Consider the following 5,538-nt stretch of genomic DNA (forward strand, 5'->3'; position numbering starts at 1 on the left):
ATTTCTAGGACAGAAAACTACCTTCTGAAAATACAGGTATGGCTCAACCCCGGATCATGAGCCTTGGGTCTCAGAGCCAGGGACTAAAGATGACTTGACGAAGGGCCAATGGGTTGCCCCATTTACCCGGTTTGGGCTGACACCACAAAAGCCCAAACACTTGAGACCCACGAACAAGTTTGCTTCTCCATTAAGGTTTTCCACATGAAAATATGAGCGGGAAGCATGAATTCAGATAAGTAAAGAAAAAGCATTTAATGTCCGATGTAACCAGCATCTCGGCTGGCATGGTACACTTCCAGCCGCAAGCATTAAATGAGATTATCATCCTGCCGCTGGGGTTCAGACACGTGTCTGAGCCCCCCAAAGACTACCAGAAGCCGTTGGATCATGTCAGCTAATATCCCACATGCAAGATAAGGTTGCTCGCTTATATAAGAAGAGGAAAACGGTAACAAGAGGTATGACCACATTTAACACACTCTCATTTACTCTCTCTCGGCATTATCTCCGACCAACATTCTCACATTAAAAACATTCAGGCATTTATTAGATTCACACCTTAAAGGAACTACTCCGGTGATCTTAAGCATCGGAGTAACTCCTTCTCATTCTCTGGCAAGGTTACTTACTCTCACGCCGGAGCTTGGTCACGGATCCCCCCCCCCCCCCCCCCGGGGTCCTCCGTGGAGAGGCTAACGATTTGCTCTTTTGAAGTAACGAAGACAAAGACCTCTTGACGTCAGCGAAGATCCATTTAATGGCATCCGGGATTTGGGTATTCGACAATAAGATATGTCAGAAACTAAAGGTTTATGCAATTTATAGCAAATCAACTAATTACAATCACTAGAACTTTTCACAAGATAAAGTTCTTTTGCAAACGACTAATCTGATGATCATCGAACAGAAAACACAAGACCCCACAAATAACATATGAGATCCACTTTAAGAAACCCTAGACACAACTTACTGAACTGTGTGAATTATTGGAGAGTTATAACAAGTGAGATCCACAACCCTTTTATATAAGGACTTCAACAACCACTATTTTGCAACACTTTTTAGCTCACGAACCTTCTGACTCACGAACTCAGCCCAATCCAAGACTTCAAGCCCATAGAGCAAATGACTTTCAAATTATTGACCCTCACAAGAAGAAACACATATCAGCATTAGTAAGATATTAGAATTAATAAAATTTTATATACAAAATAAGACTAAAGATATTAGAATTAATAAAATTTTATTCAAATTATTGACCCTCACTTGAGCAACAGATCCAACTCCAATAGTTTTTATGACCCAAATGTTGGAGCTAGCCCAAAAATTCAGGAGTATTCCAAAAACATTTTTTGGGGATCAGGGGTATCTTTTATGAGCATCTTAAGTCATTTACACACCTCCAATGTGAAGGTGCCCTTAAAAATGTCAAATACATTGTTTTCTACATGAGCTTCTAAACAGATAAAAACTTCATTGATTAATAAAACCAAAAAAAATTCAAAAGAGGGATCAGATTTCTGGCTTGGATTCTCCTTAAAAAGAAGAAAATAAAATAGCGCACAATATAATCAGCTTCGATCATCTGGGGAAATAATCATCACTTCCATCTTTCATTCCAACTGTTTCATATAAAACTTAAATAACAAACTTTTAATCCGTCTAAAGCAACAGATCCAAAAAATAAATGAAACAAATCACAAATGTAATTCTAAAAAACTCAAAAGGTAAAAGACAAACCAACCATTAATCAGATAATTGTAGTCTGGAAGTATTTATCAATCGACATCATATTTTCCGACAACTTTCTCATCACCTTAATGGCATCTAAACTACATTGTATTCATGAGTTAAAAAAATAGAATATATTTAGAGTGCTCAGAAGGATCCATTGGTTGTTTCTAATCATGAATCGAAAACTCAAGCTTCGTTCATAAAATAGGTAGATTTCAACATCATTGCACCTCTAAATCATTCAAAAAACTAGAAATGCAAGTCTAAAACCCATGCTAATAAACACAACTGTGAATGAGGTTCATCTCCAAATCAGACCGAGAACTGATTTTTTAACCGTGTTATTTAAAAAAATGGGGTGTTGATCCAGAAGGAAGAGCTACCGAACATTTGGTCAAAGACAACAGGAGAACCGGTTCACGCGCCTCAAACAGTCGAATGGTAAGCTGGTATTGTTGGTTGCTGCTCTGGTTAAGTCAGCTCATACGCCATCCCACCTTGGTAAGGATGGAAACAGATACTCCAATTGGCTTCCAGTTTATATAGCTCGAAGCCATCAGCCAGCGGTCTCTCTCTCAAGGACTTCCTCTCTCCCACAGAGGCGGGCTTTTATTATTTATACCATGGATCCTCCAAACAAATACCTGCAAAGACTGAAAGGAGCCGTGAACCTTTAGTAGCCCGAAACGATTCTCTTTGGTTACTTGACCATACAACCATAACTAGTCCCCTTTAAATGAACCTTCTAACCCATCTTAATGCCCCCACTTGGGTCACAGACTCGCATGACTGAGTCCAGCGATTTAGAAAACTGACACATGTTTATAAACACTAATAATTTCTTTTCCCAAGGCGATGTGGGACAACACCCACTTGGAGTTTACAAAAGAATAATAATAAACACATATGGTATATGGTGTGGGAATAAACTATTGTAAGAAGTTAAATATAATATTGTTGGAATTTGGATAAGAAAAAAGGGTACATAATCAAACTCATTTAAGATCACAAGCCGAGTCAAGCTTGATAAGTAAAGCTGGGATCTAGGCTCGTTTATTAAACAAACTTAATAAATTTAGCAACCTCATCTTAAATATTTCAAAAATGGGTTGACTAGTCTACAACCCTAAGCTTGATTGAAGAAGCCTACTGTAGCGTGGCATGTGAGCTTATGTTCAATGTGCTTAACTTATACTTTAATTAACCCCTTTGTCAGGCGAATCTTATTGTTAAGTCGAGTCATGAACCTGCTAAGTGCTAAACTCATAAAACCAGAATAATTGATTAATAAAAATCAAAAGATGGATCAGATTTCTGGCTTGGATTCTTCCTAAAGAAAGAATGTAAAAATAGCGCACAGTATAATCAGCTTCGGTCATCTGGGGAAATAATCATCACTTCCATCTTTCGTTCCTTAAAACCGTGTCATGTAAACTAAAAAAATAAAATTCACTGCGTCTAAAGCAACAAAAAAAAGAGCAACAGCAGCCAAAAAAAAAAAAAAATGAAAACTAATAGCAATTAAAATTCTAAAAAAAAAATGTCAAAAGGTGGAAAACGAATCATCCATTAATCAGATAATTGTAGTCTGGAAGTATTTATCAATCGACATCATATTTTCCGACAACTTTCTCATCACCTTAAAGGCATCTAAACTACATTGTATCGACATGAACTAATAATAAATAAATAGAATGAAAGTAGAGTGCTCAGAAGGATCCATTGGTTGTTTCTAATCATGAAGATAAAACTCAAGTTTTCCTTCATAAAATAGGTAGATTTCAACATCATTGCACCTCTAAATCGTTAAGAAAAAAATTAAGATGTTTTTAATACAGAGAGATTAAGGATGCCTGCAAATTGGTCCATTTTGAAGTCAACTGCGCTAGAGTGTATTTATGGCGGAATATTAGGGTTTTAGGGTTTGTTGTATATATGGGATGCGGCGGGAGTATATGAAAGAGGGAAGGGGAAAATGTACAGGTTATGGCCTTCAAATGTTAATATTTTGCATTATTCATCCCTCAATTATGATTGCATTTCAATCCAAATTTTCTGCTAATCTATTCAAAGTTAATATTTTGCATTATTCACCCTCACGCGTCATTGATGTATATGGTCCGGTTTGGATGGTTTAATGTTTACATCTCAAACCGTGAGATAGACCATTAGTAAAGGTTTCTGTTTATGGAAACCGAAACCAAACCTTTAAAAATTTAAATCAAACTAAATCGAATCATTACTAATGGTTTGGTTCCGGATTAATTTCTCGGGTAGAACTGATCAGACTTTTATAAAAAAAAGGCATCAAATACTAAAAAAATTTAGACTAGTCAATGAAAATGAAGTAACATTCCCCTTTTTTTCCATTCAATTCCCTCTCTTACCCTACGTCACAAACACCGCCCATCACCACCACCATCTGCCACCATCACCACTTGCCATCGTCACCACCCACCACCATCCTCCGCCGACCACCACCACCATCCTCTGCTGCTACCACTCGCTACCGTCGACCACCACCCACCGTCGTCGCCGCCGCCACCGCCACCACCATCGACCACCATCGCCGCCACCCGCCACCCGACCACTACCGCCACCCTCCACGGACCACTACCACCATCTTCCACGGCCACCACCCGCTACCGTCGACCACCACCACCACCCACCGTCATCGCCACGACCACCACCCGTCGCCAACACCATCGCCGCCACCCGCCACCGCTGACCACCGCCAACCCCAACTATTTACGTCGCCACCGCTAACAACCTTCACCCACCGACCACCGCCACCCACCGCCGCTACCACTGACCACTGCCACCCATCCCTGCCACCGCCACTAGCCGCCACCGATCTCCGCCTCCACCCATCGCCGATTTAGTTCATTCCTCTTTTCTTACCTACCAAACAACACAAGGTAATGATTTATTCCTTTCCTGCATGGTAACCAAACAAGACTATGTAATGTAATGATCCATTTCATTCCTTTGTTCATTCCATTATCTTGTCCATTCCATTACCTCATAATTCTTTTAAGCCTAACAACGGGTCAATGTAAATGAAATAACAGTTGGGATCAAGAATTGATAAGTTTTTATAAGCCTAATTTTTTATTCTTTTAACTCTTCAAAAGCATGTGTATTATATAAATTTTATTGAAAACGTATATCGTGCCGCTATCGTATCAAACGGAAAACCGACCGAGCAACATCGCCACATCGGTATCGGTAATGGTATATTTTTATGGTTTTCGGTTTTTCTTTTTCCCAATTAAAAAGAAAAGGGGTTTCTAAACCCGAAGATTCTTGTTATTGGATTTAAATATGCAGACTCGATAAGTCATTGCTGTTGACCGAGCTATGAGCCGTAAGAGTTACACTTTGGGGAACAAACATCAAATCCACTTAACTTGATTAACTGGTGTTCACGGACAAGTAACAGAACAACATATATAAGAGAATCTAGAGTTAAGGTAGTGTTTGGCATGAAGGAATGAAAAGCGGAATCGAATGGAGCATTACGAGGGAATGAAGAAAAGGGTGTTTGGTTGGTCAATGGAATGGAATCACCCATTCCATAAGGCATTCCATTCCCTCAAAAACATTCCATCCATGCCCCATTTTTTTCATTACATCCCCTCTTGCACCATTCATCAACAACACCACAACCCACCACCTTCTCCACTAACCAACGCAACCACCACCGGCCACACACCACCAACGCCATCGCCGCCTCCACCAGCAACCCGAGAATCACCGCCATCGGCTCCGTCGCCACCAACCACCACCGCTGCCAACGCC

At 39.9% G+C, this 5,538-nt stretch overlaps 5 non-coding genes across 5 annotated transcripts; all 5 read right to left on the reverse strand.

Annotated features, from left to right (window-relative positions):
* Positions 1–1,510: 1,510 nt before the first annotated feature.
* LOC118484602 lies at positions 1,511–1,613 on the reverse strand. The gene has a single exon (XR_004873709.1). It is a non-coding gene; the product is annotated as a small nucleolar RNA Z103 (small nucleolar RNA).
* Positions 1,614–1,747: 134 nt separating this feature from the next.
* On the reverse strand, positions 1,748–1,826 carry LOC118484614. The gene has a single exon (XR_004873720.1). It is a non-coding gene; the product is annotated as a small nucleolar RNA Z155 (small nucleolar RNA).
* A 47-nt stretch (positions 1,827–1,873) lies between these two features.
* On the reverse strand, positions 1,874–1,971 carry LOC118484606. The gene has a single exon (XR_004873713.1). It is a non-coding gene; the product is annotated as a small nucleolar RNA R41 (small nucleolar RNA).
* A 1,067-nt stretch (positions 1,972–3,038) lies between these two features.
* On the reverse strand, positions 3,039–3,141 carry LOC118484598. The gene has a single exon (XR_004873705.1). It is a non-coding gene; the product is annotated as a small nucleolar RNA Z103 (small nucleolar RNA).
* A 297-nt stretch (positions 3,142–3,438) lies between these two features.
* Positions 3,439–3,537, reverse strand: LOC118484604. The gene has a single exon (XR_004873711.1). It is a non-coding gene; the product is annotated as a small nucleolar RNA R41 (small nucleolar RNA).
* Between the last annotated feature and the right edge of the window lie 2,001 nt (positions 3,538–5,538).

The sequence above is a fragment of the Helianthus annuus genome, chromosome 11 (genome assembly GCF_002127325.2).
Source record: "Helianthus annuus cultivar XRQ/B chromosome 11, HanXRQr2.0-SUNRISE, whole genome shotgun sequence".
NCBI classification, from domain to species: Eukaryota; Viridiplantae; Streptophyta; class Magnoliopsida; order Asterales; family Asteraceae; genus Helianthus; species Helianthus annuus.